This window comes from Xenopus laevis, chromosome 2L (genome assembly GCF_017654675.1).
Source record: "Xenopus laevis strain J_2021 chromosome 2L, Xenopus_laevis_v10.1, whole genome shotgun sequence".
Taxonomy (NCBI): domain Eukaryota; kingdom Metazoa; phylum Chordata; class Amphibia; order Anura; family Pipidae; genus Xenopus; species Xenopus laevis.
The window spans coordinates 154,910,965-154,935,175 of NC_054373.1; the positions used below are offsets into that span (position 1 = coordinate 154,910,965).

The following is a 24,211-nucleotide window of genomic DNA, read 5'->3' on the forward strand; positions in this document are numbered from 1 at the left end:
CCCCCCTCAATTGCCATCCCCCATGTGCACCTTCTTCTGGTGGTCCCAATCAGGCCCAGGCACCACACAAGTCTTCAGGCAGGTCTGGACCGGGGCCAATCTGTTTTTTTCTCGCTGTCTCACTTTCCCAGTCCGACCCTGTAACCCTCCATATCTTCCAGTATCCAACTCTCTGCTGTATCCTTGCTGAGCAATTGACAGTGACATGAAGAAAATATATAGGAACAAAAAGCTAATACACATATAGCAGCCTTCTATTTTAGACAATGTAGATCAATAAAAAATAATTTTCTTATGGCATATAAACTAACAAGCAGACATGAGTGCCTAATACAAAAGCTCTTACTCTGCTGAAAAATACTGTCAACAAAGGGGGAGATTATTTACACCCCTCTGACATTTCAGAACAGTTGATATAATTGAAAATGTTAAATCTCAATAAACCATACAGAGGTATATAATGAAGCACTTTAGCTAAAGACTTACCAAAGACCCACCAGTCCTAATAATAAGGAAATGTGTGTGCTGCCCTTCCATGCCAATCTAGGCTGCATCTCATATCAATGAAGACTTTGCTCCCACCTCAGCCAACCTTATGGTTTTTTTACAGTAAGTCCCACTTCTTGGCTACTTGATATGCAAGACTCCATATCCAAGTGCTGACCTGGGCAAAAGAAGAAAGGTACAATTACTTTGCATCAAAGCAGTGGGCAGTTTGGAAATCAGCGGACTCACCTGGAAGGAAGGTCCAATGGCTGCTCATCACTCCCATGAGCTATTGGAAACTGATGGGGTTCCCCTGGGAGGAGAACATTTTCAATTACTGTACATCCATCCACTGGGCAGTTTGGACTCTTGCGGGAAGAGGGATGTTAGCCTTACTGTGCATCAATCCTCTTGGCAATTTCAAAGCTGTTTTGAGTTTCAGAATATCAGCAAAAGCAGCCTCTGAGTTATTTATTGGCCCCATATTTAGACAACTCAAAGTGAAGACTGTCTGACAGGCTGCAATGGAAGTGTGTGAAATATCTATGCCCTGAGTGTTTTGCTGCTAATTATTATCTCAAAACTATGTTTTAGGAAAGGGATGCTGCTGGGTAGGGGGAGCTGGTTTCGCAGTGAATCACTTGGTATTTGTCTCTGCATCATAAATAAATAAAATTCAGATATTTTAGCATATTTAAATTTTTGTGTTCTAATGTATGTCTTAAACCTTTTGCCAAAGTACTCTTTGTGTACATCAGTTATGATGCTATTTTTGTATTGCACAAACATTAAGAAACAGGAATATGTCTGGGCTGATCTTATAGAATATGAGCTCATATTTGATTGACATGGGTCCAGGACCCTTGATGTGGAGTTTCTTTGTGTCTGTATTCTTTGCTGGGCACATCTGGTTCCCAGCCACTTAGCCCATTAGCAGGACTTACTGTACTGATCAGATTACAAATTGCAAAGACTTATGGGGTATCAACACATTAACTAAGTCCCTTGCTAAAGAACCAGCGCCTCTAATGTACAAGATGGGAATGCCCTTGATGCAGCTTGTCCTCAAAACTCACTCAGCTGTAGCCGCACACGCTCTTTCTTTCCTTACATAATCCTTTTATCTGTCAGAGATGTGCAGAAGGCCGATGATGTAGGCTACAAGACACTGTCTGCCATTGCCTAGCCTTAATTGTATCTAAATGAGAGCCCATTTTGAGGTTTCCAGCTGCAGACTCATGATTTCTACCATAATCGGGTTTTGCCCACTGGTAACACTTATTAATAAAAGGGACAGATGAGTCTGTGGCCTACCAAATTGTGCTGAACTACAACTATGCAAATCTAGGTGCTACCAACTTTTTTACCATTACTAGCTGGCTGGCTGCCAGTTACTCATCCCAAATTGAGTTAGAAGGGCCTTATACATATAAGTCGTCTTAAGCCTGGAAGAAAACACAGTTGGGCCCAATATTAAGGTAAAAGTTAGAGGTGATTGACCTGGTGCAGTTTAGCACCTCAGGTAGTAAGTATACCCCACAGTATGCTGGCACTTTTACCCAGAGTCTTAACCACATCTCTACATAGACACTATTTATTGGGCTGTTTGGGCCTCTGTGTACTTATAATGCCACGGCCGATTTTAAATCCCAGTCCAGACCTGAAGAGGATCAAACCTTCATGATAATATGTTAGGACTCTTGTATAGTGGTCGGCAGGTGAATGTGTAGTCAGGCAATGTGGATATTGTTAGGCCACAATGCATCAAGTAAATGGATACAAGTGATGATATAGAATCCTCAAACCTTGATCTCATTCTAGTAAGTCCAACAAAAATAATATTAATTGATCATAACGCCTATATTAATTGATCATGAAGCCTTAACACACACACCAGTGAAAATACGCTTGGACCAACTGTAGCTGAATTGGATGTAATTACTCAGAATGACACAGTGACACTCCCATCCACTGGCTTTTGCTGAACTCACATTTGAGTACCATGTGTGCAATCTGTTACTTCTAGTAGGACCAAAGTTGCAGTTTTAAAACCAGAGCAATTATGCAGGATTGCATACTGTATACTTGGTATTTAAATGCTGGCCTATGGATGTATTCCACATTGCTGGTCCAAGTACACGCTTACAAGTTCATTTGGACTTTTCACAGATGGGTAGATCTGTTCTTTGTGGGGTTCATCAAAAGTTGTAGTCCTGTCAGTCACAGACTATATGACTGATGGCCTTTTCCTTGGCTGATGGCATTTTTTAGTGGAAATCCATGTCACTTGTATCATATACGGCAGGGCAGCCATCAGGGGGGGGACAGGGGGGAGAGTTGTAGGGGGCCCGAGGGTAAGGGGGGCCCGACCATGCCACACTTGATTAGCCAGGCCCCCCATCTTTCTGAGAGCTGCTGAGTTCGGGAAGGCATGGACGTTTAAAGGGTCCTGGCCACCAATTTTCTCATGTGGGGTCCTAGCCACCAATATTTTTTGATGGGGGGGCCTGGCCACAAATGTTTTTTTATGGGGGCCCTGACCACCAATATCTTTTATTTTTTATTAACATGTGGGAACCCTAGCCACCAATATTTTTTTTGTTTTTTTACTGTGTGGTGGGGGGCGGACCTGTGGGGTGGGGAGGGTGGACCTGTAGGTGGGGCTTGTAGTGGGCGCAGCCCAGGGGGCCCAGGAAATTTTGTCGTATGGGGCCCTGTGATTTCTGATGGCGGTCCTGTATACGGGCCACAGGCTGCCTAAAGAGCCAAAAGTAACTGTGTCTGTCTCCAAAATCTGTATCTCGAAAAAAAAGACCCTGTTACATCAGAGCAGGTCTGGACTGGGATTCAAAATAGGCCCTGGCATTCCAAGCGCCTACAGGCTCAAACAGCCCCCACCTGGCCACTAAATAGTGACTTTCTATGGCCCTGACATGTAGCTCTGACGTGACCCACAGATTGTTAGTCTGGATCTACATCAGAGTTACATGTCAGAACTAGTCGTGGGCAGCAGAGGCAGATATTTTTGGAAAGGGGGTAAGGGGTTAATATCAGACAATATTGCAGTAAGCAATGGGTCACTAGATTGGATCTCATGACAGAATCATTGTCTTTCTTCAACCTTCTTGTCTGCTCTATGTGCTGGGGTTGGGCCCATAAAGTTTGGACATAGAGCCCCTTGCACTCGCCCAAAGTCGCAGCCTATATCTATATGTATCTGACGGCTTACATTACTCAACAATTACTCGGATATAAGGGATGGATTCATATCCTATCAGAAGCCCTTTCCTTCAGTGACACAGGCAGTCAGGCATCTCATAGTGACGCAGAGAGAGAGAGAGAAAGAGGCGCTATCTGCACCGCAGCATCACCTTGATCTACAGCCGCTGTCCTTGGTCCTGAACAGGGTTAATCGCTCCATGAACACACGGCTGCTGCTGCTTGGGCGTGTCTGACCTCCGCTGGGATGCGTATATGAGTGGGCGTGTCTACCTCTCTGTCCCTCCTCCCTCCCCCTTTAACACGCGAAACCCCCACCTCTAAAGCATCAGCGCCGTGTTCTATCCGTGTCAGTCCTATCACAGGGGAGAACTGGGGGTCTGCAGGCTCATCCTCCCCATCCCCCTCAAACCTGTCTCTCCATCCCTCTCCCTGAGACTACAATTAGCCAGATGGAGCTGTGACAGAAGGCCCTAGGGACAGACATCTCCTACACTATTGTGTGACTGAGGCAGCGAGACACACGGACAGGAACCGGCGAGACATCCCGAGACGTCTCTGGACCGCTGGCATAGAGGTGAGAGAGAGGAGGCTGCAGAGACTGAGTCTATGGCTCTCTATAGCTTTCAGTATGTTCTCCTTCCATCTCCTGAAGCAGATATGCAATGGTCTGTGCTGTCCTTCTCTCTACTGTGAATAGATTGATAGATATTTATAGATATACATATAATATGGCTATGTGCTGTCCTTCTCTCTACTGTATATACATATTTAGAGATATATAGATGATAGATAGATAGTAGATAGATAGATAGATAGATAGATAGATAGATGATCGATAGATAGATAGATAGATAGATAGATAATAGATAGATAGATAATGATCGATAGATAGATAGATAGATAGATAGATAGATAGATAGATAGATAATAGATAGATAGCTAGATAGATGATAGATAATAGATAGATAGATAGATAATGATCGATAGATAGATAGATAATAGATAGATAGATAGATAATGATGATGATCAATAGATAGATAGATAGATAGATAGATAGATAGATAGATAGATAGATAGATAGATAGATAAATAATAGATAGATAGATAGATAGATAGATAGATAGATAGATGATATATATAAAATAGTTATGTGCTGCTGGTGTGGGATGAAGCTGCATTGTGCAGCCCTCACTATATGCTGCAGGCCTGCACCAGCCATGACTAGTGTATAAATATAAATGTGTGTGTGTTGTACCTATCCAGACTGGACACTCGCACAGCCTAGATTATAAATCACACAAAAATGCAGAAAAACAGAACAAATCAGGGAATGGCCTAAGTTCTGTTTTATTAAGACACTACCCCTCCCCCCAGTCACCCATCAATTATTGCTGCAGAGAGGAGCAGTTGCACTGACCAAGCAGCCAGTGGTAGATGGACTAGACACGCACCATAATGGAAGGGATGCTGTGTCCAGCCCAATAGCACTGGTACCTGTGTAGGCAGGTGAGAGATAGATGTAGGCAGATTATAAATAGCGATGGAGAGGCATAAGGGAAAATGGTTGCACACAGAAGGTGTGTACGTAAACAAACAGCAGGAAGCGGAAAGGTTTCACAGAACACGGGAATATGCCCTAGGACATGTGCAGAGCTTTCTGTTTATTTGATCCAAATGAAAGGAAACCGATATAAAATATTTTAAAGGCCCATGGAAATGAGTCTTTTAAGTGTCGAATTGATGCTTTATTATAAATCTGCTTGCCTTGGGTATCATTTGCTTTGGCTGCTGCTGCCGGCGCAATCCCCTTACTGGCCATGTAGGGGCAGTAGAAACGTATCCAATGAGTAGGGGGGTGTGGTAAATGAAGAGGTTTATACTGTGATTTTTCTTGGGTTTTTATGTGTCTCTACTTATATCCACTGTCTGGACTAAATGTGCGTGTGTGTGGGGGGGGGGGGTATATCGTACAGAAATACCCTGGTAACTATTTTTACTTGTTTGCTTCTAAATGTACTTTTGTGTGTGTTAACACATGTCTAGTATGTCTCTGTATACACCAATGGGTATTTGTATGAGTATATGCTCCTGTACATATAGATATATTTTTGTTTGTATTGTTATAATCATATTATTTAGGGATATCTCAACTGCAGTCCTCCAACTTTTTGCCTCGGGTTCTCAGTGGGATCCTGGGAGTTGCAATTTACTGAAAAAGAACTGACCATTGATAAACAATATAATCTGTAATTTGCGCAATTATAAATATACCCAGAGTAAATGCCCTCTCTGGTCTACCCTCCCTCAAACTGGCCCTGTGTATTACAGTGAGCAGACTGAATATGAATCAGTCAAAGGAATGTGTCTTCCATTGCTTTTTGTGTAAGCGTGCCTTTAAGAGATATCCTGCTATCTTGAGTTTGTGTAGGAGAAGGTTCCCATGGAGCGATGGGTTAGCAGCTTTGACCTTGAGTGTTTGAGAGAGGATTCAGGTATAGGATCTGTTATCTGGAAAGCCATTATTTAGAAAGCTTCAAATTACTAAATAGACTCCATTATAATCAGATAATTAAAATTTTTTAAAATGATTTCCTTTTTCCCTCTAATAATAAAACCGTACCTTGTACTTGATCCCAACTAAGATATAATTAATCCTTATTGGATGAAAAACAAGCCTATTGGGTTTATTTAATGTTTATTTTTAAATGTCTATTTTTTAGTAGACCTATGGTATGGAGATCCAAGTTACGTCAAAGATCTGTTATCCAGAAAACCCTAGGTCCTGAGCATTCTGGATAGTGCAGTAATTGTACATAACAAACCACTGTTACCAACATAAGTCTTTCAGGTGTTGCCAAACTACAAGGCTCTAAATACCCTGGTAGTCTTTGACTAATACTCTTAGGGTAAGGGCACATGGGCAGATGTGGGGAGATTAGTCGCCCCGGCGACAAATCTCCTCTTCTTCGGGGTGACAATCTCCCCGAACTGCCTTCCCCTACCTTCCCAATGGCTATAATGAAAAATCGCCAGCGGGATGGGACTCGCAACGCTTCGTTTTCTGAAGTAGCCTAAAGTTGCCTCACGAGGAAACTTCAGGCGAATTCGGAAAACGAAGCGCCGCAAGTGCCATGTCGCTGGCAATTCTTTGTTATAGCCGATGGTAAGGTGGGGATGGCAGTTTGGGGAGAGTGTCACCCCGAAGAAGAAAAGGAGATTTGTCGCGGGATGACCCTTACCCTTAGGGGCTGATTTACTTACAAGCACTTAATTGCTCCATTGCATTTACCAGTAGCAACAAATCAGCAATTAGTCTTACTACAGCTTATTACAAGTTGGAAAATTAAAGCAAAGACCTGAACTTGCACCATGCAATTAGGGCCGGATTTACATAGTGGGCGCCCCTAGGCCCACTGCCGTTCGTTGCCCCTGTCCCCTCCCCTTTATTTGTGCAAATTTTCATCATCTGGACTGGAGCAATGGTGATTGGCGCATGGGAAATTTTAAAAATGGATTGTATCTCCAGCGCATCCCCAGTGTTTTTGAACCAATGTGGGTGTGGTTGGGCAGCATGCCGCCAGCCTAAAATCCTGCCGCCCTAGGCCCGGGCCTAGGTGGCCTTTCCACAAATCCGGGCCTGCATGCAATATTGTAGAATTCCCCTGTGATATTAAAGTTGTTTCTCCCACCAGAGGTGCGGACTAATCAAACCACATTCCAGTTTGGGGAAACAATACTATTTTGAGTAAAAGTTCTACTGGCGAGTGCTACCTGTGCTAAGACAGAGCTCCCAGAGCAAGCAGCCATGTTAGTCACACGGCTGCGCATAACGAGCACGTCTAATCGCTCATTATATGCATGTCTGTGACTTAAGCTAGGGGGAGTTGACCAATCCTGCGTCACACATATGTGCATAATGAGCGAGCTGGCACATTCTTTATTGTGTGCATATTGTCACCTAAACCTCCAGGAGCAGATGGCATAGTGCACACTACTAGGCACAATTTCAACTAGAGTACTGACTCTATTAGCCTGCGCCTCTGGTGGGGGAAACAATTTTAAGATGATAGGTGCCCTTTAAATTGAAAGCGATGCTTTTATCACTATGGTATTGCACAGGTTGCACCAGATCCATACACACTCACTATAGATGTGTCTTCTGCAAGCAGTGTGCACATGTACAGTACCATATATAAGACTCAATGCACAAAGCATGCCCGCACTACATATTACCCTGGGGAAGATTGTTGATCACTGACCAGCAATGTATATATGCTTCAGTCTAGCTCCACTGAGTGCTCTTTCATTTTGCTCTCTGTGGAGCTGGGAATTTATGTCTATTTATTGGTATGAGGGCAGAAATGCTGAGCAGGTAGGGACTTGGATCGATGTTCATTGATTATTAGTGAGAAAACATTAAGTGACACATAATATGAAAGCCTAGAAGGGCTTAAAACAGCCTAGAGAGGAGACCCTCCCAGAGAGAGGATGATGTTACAGCAGCTAGATTCTCATGTATTCTCTTTATCATAATATTGTCTTTTATAATGCAGCAGGCCTGCAGAACAGCATTGTTTACATACAAGAAAAAAATTGACATTGAAGGGGTGTCCTTCTTATTACAACAGAATCAGGCCTCTAACCTCCAAACATTCATAAACTGCTGAACTACATGTCCCCTAGTCCTCTTTCTGCAGGTGGTATTAGCTGTGGCTTGGCTGTTGTAGATTGGGGAATTCAAGTATGGAGTAATGCTTACTGTCTAAGACTAGTGAGCACATATCTCACAGCTATACATTGCCCAGAGCAGCTTTTTTAAGCTTTTCCATACAGTGTATCAGTAACCAAATATACCGAAAAACCAATATGGAGCAGGCACTCAATGAAGGCAAACTTCCACTAGGCAATAGTTCAAAGTGAAGAAAGTTCATTGTGTCCACAGCCTGACGCATTTCGTGTCATAAACACTTAATCATAGGTTTATTATAATATAGTAATCTAGTAATCAAATATACCACATGTATTCATAAAGTGCCTCCAGTTGGACAGCGTTGTCCTAGACATTGACTCATAGACTTTTGTTGGACTACTAACTCTGCCAAGCATCAGATTTAAGTTTGTGATCTTTGCTTCAGGTCATCAATATACTCCCCAGAAAGTGAGGCAAGCAACACATAGTCAGGATTTTGTAGGTGGATAAGAATGTTTTAGTCCAGTAATCCATAAGAACCAATCATCAGCTTGCTTTATTCTCTTAGTGCAGGTAGAATATTGAAAGCAAATACCTGGTTGGTTATGGTGGCTTATTGGACCAGGAGACTTAATTAATACAGCTGCAATTCAGGATTATCTTATATAGTAACTGCAGCCATTCACAATGTATTTGCTCAGGATGCCTTGTTTGGTGATTGTCTTCCAGCTAGCAGGTACATGTTTTTCATGGCCTCCTATTTTTTATTTTTTTATAAATATTGTAAATATGCTTTTCGTTTAAGACCTTCTATTGTCGCTTGTGTCTGACAGCACCTGCTGTTATACGGCTGACTGGCACAGAATTTTATTTTATATAGTATCTCCCTTGTATTTTTATGTGCAGCTATCACAGAAAATATCTCATACAATGTATTAATGTCCCTACATATGCTTCACAGAACCATAGTTGGCTTAGACCTATAAAATCTGTATTCACTGTGTTTAGTTTATCATTGAGGGTCCATTGGTTTCTTTGTAGCTCAACTCAACAAGGCCTTTCTTTTCTCTGGTTCTCAACATTCTTCCATATAGTCTACCGGTGTCACTGCCCGAAGGCTCCATACTTTTTAGTTAGAAGTGTCCTCATCTAGGGGACCCCAGTTATAAGTCAAGTGTCTGCCCACTGGGTGCTGAGCCCTGTCAATTAAGTTGGAGGGGGCTCCAATCAAACAATATGCCCAACTAAATATCACACCCAGTCATGACACCAGTCCACCCCCAGCCACCCCCCATTACCCCCTATTACCCATAACTCACCCACAACCCACCCACTTTAAACCCCTCAAACAAGATGTCTATGGGGTCCCAGACAACACTCCCCCTAAAGGTGGCTCTGATAAAGCCTAACAAGACTGCACAATTCTGTCTGCAAGTGATTATGTGACTCAGATTAAAGGGCATGTAAAGTCTAAAATAGCTACAAAAGGCTACAAATGCTATATTTTGTATACTAAATATAAACATGAACTTACTGCACCACAGGCCTAATCAAACAAATAATTTATCTTGTAATTTTGTTAAACATCTTTGTAAGACTAAGACTGTGCACATGCTCAGTGTGGTCTGGGCTGCTTAGGGATCATCATAAACAAAGCTGCTTGAGTCCTGCATGGCTGGGAAGTAAGGCGGGGACTCTCCCTGCTGTTCATAAGTATGATTGTTTCCCTGCTCAGCAGTAAGGGACCATCTGACAATTCCTATCCACAGCAGTAAATGAAAGGAGAATTTCACTGCATACAGTCAGGTTTCTTATAAAAAAAACAGTACACATGTTTTAATTAAAGTATATTGGAGATAGGTTTCTTTTTCATTAAAGAAAGTAAAAATGGGATTTTATTTTTTTGCATTTACATGCCTATTATGATGGATAGTTAGCAGATGGGGAATAAATGAGTGATTTGCATTTCCTTTTCCAAGTGGGTTAGTCTTCTTTCTTCGTTTTCTTAACCTTTTGGTATAAAAAAGGTTTTGCAAATGTGCATGATCTTTTAGATATGCATCCTATTCACAATCTCTAGTATATATGGCATTTCTCCCCACCAGCCGCCACTCTAGACACTTACTCACAGGTGCCAATATGGGAGAAGTGAACCAATATCATCAATCAAGTGTTCTTTTATTTGGTAGCACTACATGTTTCTGATCTATCTGATCCTTCCTCAGGTGCCAGTGTTCACAGGTGAACACTGGCACCTGAGGAAGGATCAGATAGATCCGAAACATGTAGTGCTACCAAATAAAAGAACACTTGATTGATGATATTGGTTCTCCAGAGTGGTGATTTGGATTTATGAAGATAAGGAGAAGTGGCGGCTCCTATGCTCTGTTGGAGGAACCTAACACAGTAAGGATAAAAAGAGGGCCCTTTACCTACACCTGAACTAGCTATGGGAGAAGAGAACTCAAGGACATTGCTGTCAGTCAGTCTGGCTTCCATCTTTCCATCATCTCATTCAGCAGCATTGCAATCATTCATTCTTTGGACCAAGTATTTGAGAGGAAGACAAGGCTGATGAGGGAATACAGTGAATCAATCACTCTGCATCCCACTGGGTAGGGAGAATGAAGGTGATGCAGATTTGAGGTCATTGGGCCAGGACCAATTGATGTCACAAGTCACATACGTAGTTTGTTTGGCACCATATTCCCACATGCCATTATAATAATTATTCTTCCAGCTCTCTGCAGACTGACCAAGTATCTATCATGTATTAGAGTTCTTCCCATGTACTCAACACTTACATTGTCTGTGTTCTTTGTTTAGTCATTAGACCTGCAGTCTAGTCAGCAATGAACAACCTCAAGCACTAGCCATAACCAGACGGTTAAAAAAGCATCACCACTGTACCATTATGGTCACTCATGTAATAAAGAATCTACAATGGCTAAATTATGAATGCATGTGTTTTTATGTTCTCTTTAGAACCTGGTTCTCCAGAAAATGATATTCAGAATTGCTTTAAAAATGATATTGGTCATGACTGTATGTATGAGTAGCCCCACAACATGCGTCATTCTGTATAGTCAGGTTTTATGAGTCATTGGATACAATTGAGGTTACTGAAAGGTTGTGTATGGAGGGAGTCAGTAACAGCTCAGCTGGGGTCCAAGAAAAGATATACAGAGAGTTGAGGTAGAACATTATTTGGGATCATGGATTATGCAGACTGCATATGTTACAGGCACACGGTGTGGCCGTGGCAACAGTTATTCTGTTAAAGAAAATGAATAGAGACACAGAGCCAGTTACAGGTGTGCTGCTTCTCCTCAACTGAGAAAACAGCAGCTCTCTGTGTCTAAACTCACAGTGTGGGCTTATGGGTAACCCCTATTGGTTGGAGTGTGAATGGATTGCCATACTACACAGAACTTGGCGATGGTCTGATGCACAGATACAGTATACATTCACATCTATATAATTATTCACGTAGATGTGACCTCATATTTACTGGGGTCACACATATATTGAAGGTAAAGAAAGAAGTGAAGAAGGACAGTGATGAATAGAGAAATCTTTAGTGTTGTATAAATGAAATGAGGAGACAACTGTTGTCAAGGTTACAAAGCTTGCAGTTATACCATGAACTGTATAAATATATATTTCTTTTCATCCGTGTATAAGAACAGAAATCATTAATCTCACTCCTTTTACTTGGTAGGAGCAACATTAATGCAATTCTAATAATTTTCTGCTCTGGCACACCCCAATATAAATGATGTGTTATTGGGCCTAACGCTTTAGGCAATTTCTGTGCAATTCCTGTATAGCCAGCGACCCACTGGTTGCTGACTCTCTGGTTGCTGAGCCAGAAGCTGGTACAGGTATGGGATCCCTTATCTGGAAATCAGTTATCCAGAAGGCACTCCAATGAAAAAAGTACTTTGAAGTCATAGTTATGCCCCTGATTTACCATGGTCCGGCTGCAATTATGCCAAACATGCCCATGATCCACCCAACCCCCATCCACTCCCCACAAGTCCCTCTTCCTTAATATCCCATGAATTGCACTGAGGCCTGGCCCTCGCATATCAAGTATACAGAGGCCCAAACACCCCCCAAGCCCAATAAATAGTGACTGTAGCAACCCCCTATTGGCGGCCATGGTTTCCAAAATGTCCCAAGTATGTCATGGACCATATTTAGTGCTTTTGTAAATCTGGGCAGTGTTGCAGTGCCATGGGAAAATTACTTTGATGGAAACATTTTGGTAAGCCCTTTGCAGTAAAGGTATGGGATCTGTTATCCGGAAACCCGTTATCCAGAAATCTCCGAATAATGGAAAGGCCATAGACTCCCATAGGCTTCATTTTATCCAAAAATTGATAAAATTATAAAAATGATTTCCTTTTTCTCTGTAATAAAACAGTAGGTGGCACCTGATCTTAATTAAGATATAATTAATCCTTATTGGAAGAAAAAACAGACTAGTGGGTTTATTTAATGTTGACATGATTTTCTAGTAGACTTAACGTATGAAGATCCAAATTACAAAAAGATCTGTTATCTGGAAACCCAAGGTCCAGGGCATTCTGGATAAGAGGTCCGATACCTATATACATTGCCAGGAGAATGTGATAATGCAAAATATAACATAAAGGGGTAATCAAAATGACAGTTTTGTATGATCTTGTCATTATTCTATCAATGTGCAGTTGGTCTTCATTTTTTACATTTTGGGGTGTTTTGAAAATATTTAAATGTTTTTCTTCTACAGCTCTCAGCCTTGGAATCTCAGCCTCAATCTGGTTACTAGGGCTTAGTTTCCCTAGCGATCAGGCAGCAGTTTGGATGTCAGAGTGAAAGATGAAAAGGAAAGGGCCTGAACAGAATGGAAAACAATAAAATAACTATAATAATCACATTTAGGTATTGTTTTGATTGCTGGGACAATGTTTCAGTACCTGGAGGACATTTTTCAGTTGCAGCCTGGAGAAGTTCACAATATCTGCAACTCACTGCTTGGAGATATTGAGCGGTAGGAGAAGACAACGAGGGCTATTAGTACTTATGTTCTAGTAGCCTTGGTGGGTATGAGTCTGACTCTGAGCATCGTAGCTATTGCCACGGGCAGCAGAGTCAATGAGATTATAGCGCAGAGTCTCATTTCCAACTAATTAATTTCTGTAATTAAACCAAGGCCATTATAGAACATATTCAATAACAGTGAAGGAGAAACATGGGAGTTGTGCCTTACTGTACCTTAAACACATTATTACTGGCCTGCTTCCCAAAAAGTTAATCTGTTAAATGTTGTCCATTAGATACAGAGTTATTCTCACTCGGAACAATGTTTCAGTATAAATGGCGCACCCCGTGGTTTCCTTCAGAGGCTGAGCGAGATAAAGAGGATTTGCTGGCTTCAAGGAGACCAAAGGATTTCTTTTCACGCTGTTTCTGAGATGCATTAAATACAGAGTTCTGCATCATATTAGCCCTTTTGTCTGCCTCCAGTAATAGTGAAAAATCTTTGCTCAGTTACAGTATATAAAGATCACTGTAACCAGATGTGTCTTCAGTCCAAGTCCAGTTAGGAACCACGGCCGTGGGAAGACTGGGGGACACTAAGTACAGCAGAGCAAGATGGCTACATTAGAGAAAATGGGAACAGTTCCACTTTATATTAGTATGGATTAATGTCTGGTTGGACTGTACAACCTATAACCTGCAACTTATGACCATATAGACACTATTTATCTTCCTACATATTGACTGTATTGTAGGAAAGTTTAGTCTGTACAAAGAATATTATTTCCCTATATATCTGTATTATCATTGTGTTGTTATTGCTTGACTATGCTAATGTAGACTGAAAAATCTCCAGGACAAAAATACAGCAATAGCAACATCTACCCTAGTGGCCATAAATAGATGGTGCCTCTTCTATTGCAGTGATGGTTACTGTAATTAAAGGGGTTGTTCACCTTGGAGTTATTAACATGTATTTATATAGTGCCAACATATTGCGTAGCACTTTTAGTATGATGTAGAAGACAGTGATAGTCTGACACAATTTGCAATTGGTTTTTATTATTTGTGATTTTTAAGTTATTTAGCTTCTTATTCAGCAGCTCTCCAGTTTACAATTCGGCAATTTGGTTGCTAGGGTCCAAATTACCCTAGCAACCATGCATTGGCTTGAATAAGAGACTGGAATATGAGTAGGAGTAATGAGTAATAAAAAGTAGCAATAACAATACATTTGTAGCTTTACAGAGCATTTGTTTTTGAGATGGATGCTTTTTAGAAGAACGTGAATCATTCAAAAACGATAAATAATGAAGCCCAATTGAAAAATTGCTTAGAATTGACCATTCTATAACATACTAATAGTTAACTTAAAGGTGAACCACCCCTTTAATATAAAATACATAGAATTGCACAGTTGCTTTTTTATCCAGCACTAGGATCAGGCAGACTACATTGCCCAGGAATAAGTTTAGACATCACTACTTGGGTGGATTAATGAATAGGCTACCCTTGGCAATAACCTAGGGGCCCAGACTAATAAGGGTCCATCTAGTTTTTTAATTACTATTTGTATATTATTATTTTTTTTTTTTTAAAAAAATTTATTATCTGCGCTGCTGGGCTTGGGTCCGGTCAGGATGGGTGCACTTGTGTCTTGAGGTGCACCCATAACCCTGATTAAATGTTGTATATTTCTAAACTTCATGGGAGTAGCCTAGAAAGAGGACCTCACATGTCATTAATCCACCACTGGGCATCAGGGAGTATGTCTTCTTTTGCGTAGAATTGATGTTGTGTCTTGCTTCCAGGAGCTCTTTGAATTTTACCATCCTGTACATGGGCTTTAGTTGCCCTTGGATTATGTTATGGGCAGGGTCACATAGGGTGACTATATTATGCTCTCTTGCTTGCAGCCACAGTGGTAGTTCTGGTGAGGAGGGGCAGTGCTTCTGCTGCATCCAATATTGTAATTGCATTTAGTGATTGACAATCACATTGGGTCAGGGCTAAAGTGGCATCGCTCAAGGAATCAGGGAAATGCTTCCTAGCAACTGGCCATTATTTGGAACACCGCAGGCAGTAAATTGCAGCTATCTGAACGTGACTTCCATAGCTGTGTGACTGGCAGTAGCTGAAGAGTCAGTTAAAGGTGCCTCAAAATGGATGATACAGTGACAAAAACATATTACATATCCCTAATGCAGCCAACAGCCGGACTACAAATCCCAGCAGCACTTGCCAGACTAGTTTGAGAAGAGTTCAGAGCCACAGTTCTGGTTCTGGTTCAAGGTGTCCTATCCATGCCATAGTGAGAATGACCCATAAGGCCCTTGCTTTTTATGGTCTTGTAAAAAATGAAAAGAGCTTTGAAATTGAATTGATTCCTGTTACAGAATCATTCATCCTGCCGTCTGCGCCCTTTTATTACCAATGTCTGGAAGCTGCGGCATCTAACGTTACTGGATTGCTGCTTTTTAACAGGAAAGGGCCAGATGGAAATCACTTGATTCACAGAAACCATCAAATAAATCATGATTTTTATTTCTATTTATTTACAACGCACCGACATATTGCCCAGTGCTACCCCATACAGTGTGGAAAAGCAAACAATGCAGCAAAGGATTTTTACCCACAATGCAGCTACAGTATAACTGGATCCATGGCAAATTGCCCTGTGGTGCACCAATATGAATGCTAGTTAGTATGAGTTTTGCTTAATCATGTGTGTGCATTTTACCCCCTTAATTTGTGTTCAAGTGGCATCACTTCTGGTGCGTTAATAATTACAATTTGCATAGGTGGATATTAATGAAAGCTTGGGGAAGCTGCAGTGCCTGGGCTGACCATAATAACAGGGTCAATGTGTGCACTTGTACATATCAGAGCTAGAAGGGCACAGTGGAGCTCACCACATGTTACAAAATATTCATTGTTGCTCCGAAATCCACTCCGTATGGATGTAGAAGTCAGTGGAACGGCCATTCTCCATCTGTGTTTCTAATGCCTACTGTGCCACTGGCCTAAGCAATATGTGGGCAGTGCCAGGATTTATGTAGTGCAACATGGATTCTGAGTGATGAATGGCTGCTACAATCGATAACTTAGTTGCTTACGTTTATTTGACACTACTGTGAAATGTATTAAAAATGCATTGCCCTGGCTAAGAGAGGAATGAAAAGATGTAAAAATATGTAAAACCTACATTTTAGAGAAAATAGGAAGGAACTGAAAAAGGACATTATTGCCTAGTTTTTGTAATGTGTGTGTGCTTGTGCTTATATACTGCTATTAGTGTACATAGCGCTTTACTGTCCCTTTTTGGATATTTCTGTTTCATTTTAATGTACGCCTAATTAGTGTTTGGCCTTAATTACTAAATTAGTCTCCATAACATAATTAAGACTGCTATTGAGTTGTTTTCTTTGCTCTGCTTTCCATGTTTATATTTTCACAGTTTAAAAAAAAAAAAAAAAAACAATAATAATGAGTTACGGAAAAAAGAAAAATACAGTACTGGTGATAAGTGAAGCAAATAATATTAGACTTTAGCTCCCATATGTAATTATTTATTATTTGGTTTCATATAATGTATAACACTGACACATTTACGATTATACGTGAGTCACATCAGTCTCTGCACCAGTGGAGCTTACAATTTAAAGTCCCTATCACATTCACACTCCGTAGGGTCAGTTGTATCAGGAGCTAGGGAATCTGGGAGGAAACCAGAGTGTCTGAAGGAAACCTAAGAATATATGGGGAGAACATACAAATTCTTGCAGATAGTGTCCTGGGTAGAATCAAACACGGGACTGTAAACTCAGTCAAAAGTAGCTTGGTAGTAGGGCAGTTTCACCTTCATTAGCAAAACTGTAATAACACATAAAATGTGTACCTAAATTCCCCAGAAATTTATTCGAACTGTCTATAATCTGCCAAATTTTAAAAAATGGACGTGGTATTCATGTAGCCACAAAATGGGCGTAATCACATTTTTTCCACCACACTACGCATGGCAGATCTTTTTGTCCCTCTTTCCATTTTTCAAATGTTGGGTTGGTATGAGGTTGGACAGCACAGTTAGTTGCCGAGGAGGTAAAAAGACAAGGCTTTTCTAGTTGATTTGGAGCTGGATGGGGTGCTGTTTATTAGGGCATGATTTGCTCCTTGGGCTTGAAAACTTCCAAACCTTCCATCTACCTTCCACTGGGTGCTATTATAAGAGCTGTACCTGATGTTTCTTGACAGACGTGTAACAGATCGAAGTCACTGACTACTCTTATAGTTGCCAAAAAGCTACACTGACTTTAGGAATAATTTCGTGTTAATGGCTTTTGGTCAAAGGTCAAATATTCTTAATATAAATAAAAAGTATATCTCATTTACTGTGCAATTTAATGCAATAAGCAGTGTGCTATTTCTCCTAAGACATTCTGTATGAATTTGCTACTGCCTACGACTCCCAGCATCGGTTTCCAGCTGGGGGATTTTGTGAACTGCAATTCAACAACAGCTGGAAATCATTTTTGTGACCACAAGCAAGTATCTTTCAATGCCTCAGGCCCAGAATGTAGCATGCTCAAAATTATACTCAAAATTGTCCCCCCTCCCCGCAGCCAGTAGTAATGTTAAATTGCTGAAGGACCTGCTCTAGTGCTTGTCAGCCAATCTGTGGCCTGAAAACAAACACTCGAGCCTGCATTCTCTTTCCCTGGCTCACAGAAATAGCATGTTTTGATGTTAAGGACATATTTCCTAATAAATAAATTACATAGCAGAGACTGGCGCAGTTTAAGGCTAATTCAGACGTTCATTCATTGCTGTTTAAGTGAGAATAAAACACCCACACAATAGCTTCTGTGCAGCTGTGTCCTGGTGTTTCTCCTATTTAAAGTCAGCCCATTCTACCCTTTGGGCTCTAGGAATTCTGTAGACCGTATGATCTTAATTTGGTGCCTTTAAGTCCCGTTTGTCTTGTTACTTGTGCGGTACCTGATTGCGTATTAATACAAAGGTAACAATGTCAGTAAGGGGAGTCTTAGAAGGACCAGGGATATGATAAACAAGTACAAATATATACATGGTCTCTATAAGTAATAAGGGACAGGAGGAAAATTACTGATGATAATATTATCAGACTATAATATTAGGCTACCACCACTGCACTCTAATTTTGTTCCTTTGGTTGCAGTTCCTGATAACACAAGTCTGAAAAGTCTTGTTAAATTTCACCTTTAAGGAAAACTATACCCCCCAAACAATGTAGGTCTCTATTAAAAGATACTGAGTAAAACAGCTCATGTGTAAAACCCTGCTTCATGTAAATGAACCATTATCATAATAATATACTTTTTTAGTAGTATGTGCCATTGGGTAATCATAAATAGAAAATTGCCATTTTAAAAAATAAGGGCCGGCCCCTGAGATCGTAAGATTCACTGTGTACACATATAAATCACATGTAAGGTCACATGAGCCAATTAACAGACAGAGTTCTGCCTTTTGCTTCCTCACTTCTTCCTGTTACAGTTAGAGTTGTAGTATTTCTGGTCAGGTGATCTCTGAGGCAGCACAGATAGAGTCACGAAATGGTGGTTCAAGGCAAGAGATGTAAAAGGGCAATATTTATGTAAATATATATTCCAGTTTGGTAAGATTCTTTAATATGTCATTCAATTTGATATAAACTATCTGTTGCTTAAAGGGATCCTGTCATCGGAAAACATGTTTTTTCCAAAACACATCAATTAATAGTGCTACTCCAGCAGAATTCTGCACTGAAATCCATTTCTCAAAAGAGCAAACTGATTTTTTTATATTCAATTTTGAAATCTGACATGGGGCTAGACATTTTGTCAATTTCCCAGCTGCCCCATGTCATGTGACTTGTGCCTGCACTTTAGGAGAGAAATGCTTTCTGGCAGGCTGCTGTTTTTCCTTCTCAATGTAACTGAAGGAGTCTCAGTGGGACATGGGTTTTTACTATTGAGTTATGTTCTTAGATCTACCAGGCAGCTGTTATCTTGTGTTAGGGAGCTGTTATCTGGTTACCTTCCCATTGTTCTTTTGTTTGGCTGCTGGGGGAAAAAGGGAGGGGGTGATATCAAACTGTACTTGCAGTACAGCAGTAAAGAGTGATTGAAGTTTATCAGAGCACAAGTCACATGACTTGGGGCAGCTGGGAAATTGACAATATGTCTAGCCCCATGTCAGATTTCAAAATTGAATATAAAAAAATCTGTTTGCTCTTTTGAGAAATGGATTTCAGTGCAGAATTCTGCTGAAGCAGCACTATTAACTGATTCATTTTGAAAAAATATTTTTTCCCATGACAGTATCCCTTTAAGTATTCATTTTGGGGGTATAGTTTTCCTTTAAGTAAAAAGAACGATCCAGTGAAATATTACATGCACATGGCATACTCCTCTGCATCAGCCAAGCCACTAACTGGAAGGACAGGCATCATATTAGCTTTAACCTGTAGGTACTATTCAGATAAGGGCTCCCAGACTTTTTGGGGTTTAAATCTATCTGTATCTATAATCAGTAATCTACGTATCTATCTACAAACCTGTACTAATCTGCTTGATTGTGCCCTTTTCCTATGCTGTGCCCTATGTTTATGAAGTGAAGTGATTAAACCACACTGACTGTAGTTGGTTCTGCCTCTGCAAGCAGCTGTAGCGCTATCTTACTTAGTTAATGGTCCAATAGAAGTCCAGTTTTGTCCTGGGCCTCCTAGGTCCCAACACCTTTGAGGACCCACTCTCACAACAGTGATATATGGACAGTGCTAAATATAATAGATACCAACCCGATAGACCAAGCATTGATTGGAATGGTTTTCCACAGGGCCATTCCGACCCTAAAGAAGTGGTCACTTTGCTAGAAATTAGAAGAGTTACTGGCATGAGTGAGACAATGATATGCATTAGTACAGGAAGATTGGTGGTTTTGTGATCAGCATAGGAAGGGCTTATTTACAGTAAGGGCAATCAGGTTCAGGATTTCCCTACATGTTTCATTAGTGGGGTTCAGATGGGCTTGTTTCCTTCCCTGAAGAACTGAGTATTAGATCGTATATATTATAAAATGCTTGCTTCGTATGAGGATCTATTTGGGGACACTCCAGCCTCTAGACATCATTTCAGTGAGTATTAAGCCATAACTATTGTTCAGCTCTGTTCATTCCAAAGAACACCCATGGTAAGGCTGATACTCCAAGCCTCTGTAGCGCAACCTTTCTGTGATGACAATTTCCCTTTATATATACAATATCGAATTAATTCAGTGTTTCCATTCTAAATAGGGTTTATGTCTCATTTATTGCAATTTTACCCTCCCTTCTTTGACAGACTCCAGCGAATACTGGGAGCATTAGTCCAACAACAACAACGAATGGGTCGTTTATTGGGCATACTGTACCTGTTGTCATGGAAACTGCTGCATAAGTACCCTATCTGTCATGTTTATGTATACACAAGTATACACTTTTCTGTAGTCAAGGAGACATGATACTTTTTCTTGTGCTCCACATAATATCTAATATGCTATGGGGCTATGAGGGTTACAAGTGCCTATTAGTCTGTTTCTGTTGGTCTGCTTACATTCCAGTGGGGCTTGTTTGTGGCATGCTGCCCTTTCTGCCTCTGGGTGATAGACATTGCTCCCTTCCAAATCAATATCTGAACATGCCCTGAATAAGAAAGTGCATTGTTTGGTCCTAGACATGAACTTATGGAGCACCTATCTAGCAGCTAGTATTTGTGTATTGGCACATAAATAATAGGAGTGTCATGTTGAAAAACCTGTCGGGCTAATGAAGTCAATGCACACAACGCTGATGCCCAGAATGAAGTCAGAGTAGCCTACAGAATTCTTCTACATAGGACTTGTCATGTCATCAGTTATAATTAAAAATTACACATTAAACATGGATGAGATTATAGTTGTTACAGTGTTTCACAACATAAAAGATTTACAGTATTGCATACCTGCAGTGTCAGCATTATAAACAATTATTGTAACTATTATTATTATTATTATTATTAATATATCTAAGGATTATCCAACTCACGTGTTCCTGAGAGCTCAGTACATATTAACTATTACTGTGCCATATTCAAGGGCACAGCCATAGAATGATACTTTACTTGGGACTGATTCTAAAATTTAGGGTCAAAGTGTGATGAGAGCTCCTGAAATGACATAACTTTATACATTGTGGCTATGAGGCTGTGACTTTCAAATGTTAAATGATTTAGTTTTGTGACAATTGTATTAGATGACTGTATGCCTTCCCATCATTCACTGTTAGCCATATGAGATGCCCAGGTTGGGGACTGTACCAGCTGCCAGAGAGCCTTGCTTGCATCCCTTTCCCACTGGCACACAGGTAGAGATTCAGATTTTCTGACACAGTGAGGTGGCATTGAGATGCACGTGTTCTCCCATGTACTTGGCTTTGCTTTTCATTTCTCTCATCACACCACTTGATGTGTTTCTAACCCTCCCTCTTTAAAGCCAACTCCCATACTAACCCTCCAATAAGGGCTGCAAATCTCTGTAATAGCTCCCCACCATTGCCTGGCCACATCCTCATGATTAGCGAATCCAGGGGCAGAAGTAAAGGAAGATTGGCTCCTTCTGCTTTCATTGGAGAGTGCCCCAAACTGATGTTGTGGGGGGGGGGGGGGGTTGTTGAGAGGCAGGGAGTGTCCGGTGTGTGCTGGAGGGAGGTCAGCACAGAGGGAGGAAAACGGCTGGCAAGCATCTTTTATTTATGCTGTTTGGGTGCACTGTGCAGTACTCACACCCTGTCTGCGCACAGAAGCTCTGCAAATTTCCCCCCATGCACACAGAACAGCCAATCAACTGCCATCGCTGGCCCCTCTTACCAATCATAGGACGACTGCCTGGTAAACAGCTGGTTCTGCCGCACTCGGATTGGTGGGCACAAGTGGGGATATCTGTGCTGATTGGAGAATGAAAGCATGGCACAGGTGTTGCTGAGAGAAGTTGGAAGGCAAAGTAATCAGCAGTATATTTTCCCTATGACAAGAAAAGCAAGTAAAAATTATAGCAACTTCTGTCTGCAGGATGCCAAGCCCTGAAATGTTGTTCCTGAGCCTTTTTCTGTATCTAATATCTGCAGAGATCATTGCAATGCAGCTTAAAATCACCACTTGATACAAAGGCAGGGGCATATATTCATTATCAAACTTTATCACAGGTTGGTGCATGATGATATCAGCTAACACTAGTTCCATGCACTTTTTATATCTGCCATTGACATGCAGGGTACACTAGACACAATAGGACACTTGTCCTTATCTGGGTTCCTGCATTACTCCAAATTATTGCAGTGACTTTCCTACTTTCTCTATCTCTGCTCTGTTTTGCACCCCATTCCTTTATAGCCACCCATGTTATTGCAGTGATCTCTCTGCCTTTCTTGTGCACATTCTGCTATTGCACCCCTTTCCTCCATACACCACCTATTATTACAGTGATCTCGCTGCCTTCCATGTGCAATGTTCTGTTACAGCACACCATTACTGTATCACCCCTTGTTATTGAATCTTCTTCCTTTTTCTATGTTCTTGTACTTCACCACATTCCTTTACAGCTTCCCTGTTATTAAAGTGGTCCCTTTGCCTTCCCTGTTCTTGGTCTGATGCTGTTCCCCATTATTACATATCCCCCATGTTATTACAGTGATCTCCTTGCTTTCCCTGTGAATGTTCTTCTACTTCACCATCACCACTCTAGCTTCCCTGGTAAAGTTATACATCTGCACCCCATTATTGTATAGCTCCCTTGTTGCAGTGATCATTCTAAGTTTCCTGTACATATTCTTCTGCTGCGTCCCATTTATGTATAGATAACGTTATTGCAGTAATCCCTTTGTCTTCTCAACTGCACTTTTGTCTACTACCTCCCGTTCCCTTCATTATGGTCCATCTGCCTTCCCTATACATGCAGCTTTTTCTGCCTAATATCCCAAATGTCCATCCCAGTCTTTTCCCTATATCTGTTCTACACCTTACCCCAGAGAATACCAGGAGGTTTATTTCAACAACAATTGGAGGAATACATTGGACATCTCTTGTAATAACTTCTAAGAATCCTTCTGCCGCAGTGCTGAGGACTGCATTACCCCTCTGCTCTAAATCGGGCCCTAGAGTTAAACTTTGCGTCCTGATTGTAGGAGTCTGGATAGTACCACATAAGCAAATGGTATTGGATGGCTGTGTTGTGTTGTGGGGCAGACTTCAGCTATGCAGTATGATTGGTTATAATGAAGAAGAAGTAGTTCAAGGTGAGGTTTTCGATGGGGATAAGGAGTTTTGAGACTTGCAAGGCAAGCAGGATGGGGTAACCGTATCAGGGAGAGGCATTTGTAGGGGTTGAAAGGGCTACTTGTCTTTATATAGACAGTTTAATGTAAGTGATTATTCTAATAATCCAGTCAATGTACAGTAACTATGGGCAGGCAGAAAACAGCATTTCAAGTGCAGAAAACAAATTTGTGAGTGTGGGAAAGGTTGTTCAGAATGTTTTGTATCCAGGAATGCTCAGCAGAGAAGTGTGATCAGGAGGATTGGAGATACGCCAGCCGCATGCTGTTCCTGGCTATCACATGAAGTATTCAAGGCTGGGCATTCAGTTAAGGCAAATTCTATAAACTTGTTTTTTCTTCTATCTCTCTCCCTTGTTGGAATGATCAGACATTGCTCTGCCTCTCAACATCTCCCAGCAACACCTGTGCCAAGCTTCTA

At 41.1% G+C, this 24,211-nt stretch overlaps 1 protein-coding gene across 2 annotated transcripts in view; it reads left to right on the plus strand.

Annotated features, from left to right (window-relative positions):
- The first annotated feature begins 3,844 nt into the window (after positions 1–3,844).
- map3k12.L (mitogen-activated protein kinase kinase kinase 12 L homeolog) overlaps positions 3,845–24,211 on the plus strand; it is a 60,840-nt gene continuing 40,473 nt past the window's right edge. The window contains exon 1 of one of the 2 annotated variants that reach the window (XM_018244718.2): positions 3,845–4,282. The gene's annotated coding sequence lies outside the window, so the exon portion shown is untranslated. 2 annotated transcript variants of the gene reach the window in all.